The following is a 2926-nucleotide window of genomic DNA, read 5'->3' as shown; positions in this document are numbered from 1 at the left end:
GGAATGAGCTGGAAGCTTATTCTTGGGGTTAATTTTAGCTGATGTAGGTGGGGTTGTAGCAGCAAGAATGCCGTCACAAAGGTAACGTTACTCAGCTTGATTCCACCTTGTCTTTGTTCATGACGGGATCCGATTTTTCTGATCAATAGAATGATTCAAATTACCTCCTTAATGCAGCGTGTTCTTCTATTTTCCTCTCTGTCGATGACTGTAACCCCCTCTCAATCTATTACAAAATTGCTTCTGTTGATATTATGGGTGACCGCTGACTTGTTTCCTACTTGTTCTGCTGCCTTCTTCTTGGATCTAGTGTATGCGGTTCCTTTGCCGCTGAGCCATGTTTGTGACGGCATTCTTGCTGCTGCATTGCCACCTACATCGTCTAAGTAGCAGCAAGAAGTAGTTTCCAGTCATTCTACCCTGATGGTGGTGTCTGATAGACGTTGGCAGTAAGTACTCCCTAGTTGTGCCTAAAGAACCTTACTATATGAATAATTGTCAACCTGATGAAGTTATCTAAGGATATACAAAATCATGTTTGACAACCGTTTCCGTCTACGTATGCTTCAAGTTCGATAAATTACCGCCAGTGCAGACGCTAACACTGATAGATCCTAAAAACAGCTGACAAAACGACGTGCAAAAAACGATCAGAAAAAAATCACGCAACGTCTGCTTGGCAATATCCAATTACCGCAAGGCCCAACGCGCGGAGATAAAGCAGACCAAGACGACAATACCCAAATGCTACCAAAAACATAACCTTCTTGGCGAACTGGTGACAATGAAATTATGTACACTGTTGTGATACTTTCCAGCGCAACTTTCATAGACTAAGTGGTTTGTTAATAGGGCCTTCACACGGAAATCGAATTAGCAGGAATCAAGCAGAACCAGCCGGAATGAAGTATCTGTAAACTTCGTGTCACATTCGGGGCCATTCGGGTGGGAATTCCAAATGGGCCTTAAATCGCCTTCACACGAGAAGGAATGAGCCGGAATGCCGTCAGAATGAAAATTCTTGTCTATTCCTGTGAATTCGTAGTGCATTCTACACATTCTTACGGCATTCGAGATATTCCTTTGGCCACATTCTGACAGGATTCGAGATGGCTTGCCGTTTCGGTTACCCATCGAATGAGATAAGAATGTTTGGAATAATGTTAGAATGCCGTAGAATGCGGTCCGACTGCAGTTAGAATAGTTTGAATATACTAAGAATCCACTACAAATGCCATTCGATATTTCTCCACTTCGAATGCACCTCGACAGTTTTTAACATGTCAAAAACTTTCGAGCCAGCCAAAAGAACGGGGAGGAATATCTCGAACGCAGTAAGAATGTTTAGAATACAGTACGAATTGCGAGGAATTGCCACGAATAGAAAAAAAAATTCATTCGGACAGCATTCCGGCTCATTCGTGCTCTCGTGTGAAGGGTGCTTAAAATCATGTAGTATCTACCAGACTCTGGCCTGGCCGAATAGTAAATGATAATAGGGGGCTTTATATTGTGACCACAGATGACCTTGTAGCATCCCTGGTCAATCAGAATTTCATGTTTGTCAGAGGATTTCTCCCTACGTCGATGTAGGTTAGACATCCATGTAATAAGATACGCCAAAAAGTAGTTACTCAAGCAACTGGATATGGTTTTGGAAACGGTCAGACGTTTCGGATAGTATTTACTATCCTTAGTCAGTGACACTGAAGTGATCTTAAAAATACTAATCTTTTATACCCTAACTATGAATGAAGACAATTTTTGGTAAGACAATTTGGATTCCAATAGCGAACAAAGGTAAAGCAGAGTCAACCTGAAGACAATTTTGGATTTCAATGGGAAACAAAGCTAATGCAAATGAGTCAAATATATAGCTCCTGTTGTTTTAGTTGCAAGGTCTCCTATTGGACATCTTGAGTAACTAATTTTTGGCGGATTTCTCCCTAGTGTAAAGGCGTCCAGGTCACAAGGCTCGTCAAGCAAGACATATGAGAAACAGCTGTGTCCTTAAATATAGGTCAAAATGATTTAAATAAATATAAATCATTACATATATATATATATATATATATATATTATATATACATATATATATATATATATATATATAGAGAGAGAGAGAGAGAGAGAGAGAACACTGTTTATTTCTGTTAATTGGCCACTGATTACAATTAAATGCATCTTTCCATGTAGATTAACATCTAAAGTACCTTTCCGCCAAAAACAATGAAGTCCTATCATGAAATTCAGTGCATTTATGAACTTTCCCCATTGATTATGAAAATAAGCTGTTGGTTTGCATAATTAGTATTACATTATGGACGTCATCACTTAGGCTATGTACCACTCAAAAATCACGACCACACCATGTTCAGAACACGAGATGTCAAAAATTGTTTTGCTGCAGTACCTTAGGAAGCCACTAGGGGGCCCATTATCGAACTTGATTTTCGTTTTACTACACCTACCCACCTTCCAAAAATTATCAGGATCCATTCAAGGCTTCCTGAATTATGCATTCCACAAACAAACGGACGCACACACTCTGCCCGCTACCGTCCTGACGAAAAAAAACCTTCGCCAACCATTTTCGAACACGACCATTAATTATGCAAACTAGCTGTTGATTTGCATAATTTGTATTACATTATGTGTCATCACTCATTCTATCTACATACCACAAATCATGATGATCCGTCAACACGTTCTCGAGTTGTTCTCGTCTAAAGTTTGAAAGGAAACCGATGCCTGCAGTTCCCAAGAAGCCGCTCCAAACTCACAGCACTTACACTCTGCCCCAAGGGCTATCTACCACTCAAAAATCGTGACCACATCATGTCCTGAACAAGAAAGTTTCAAATTAAAAGCTTTGCTGCATTACCTTAGGCAGCCACTAGGGGGGGGGGCATTCTGACGGGAAAAG

This window comes from Branchiostoma floridae, chromosome 1 (genome assembly GCF_000003815.2).
Source record: "Branchiostoma floridae strain S238N-H82 chromosome 1, Bfl_VNyyK, whole genome shotgun sequence".
In the NCBI taxonomy this organism is placed as follows: domain Eukaryota; kingdom Metazoa; phylum Chordata; class Leptocardii; order Amphioxiformes; family Branchiostomatidae; genus Branchiostoma; species Branchiostoma floridae.
The sequence above is the reverse complement of the archived record's forward strand: the minus strand, read 5'-3'. Positions refer to the sequence as shown.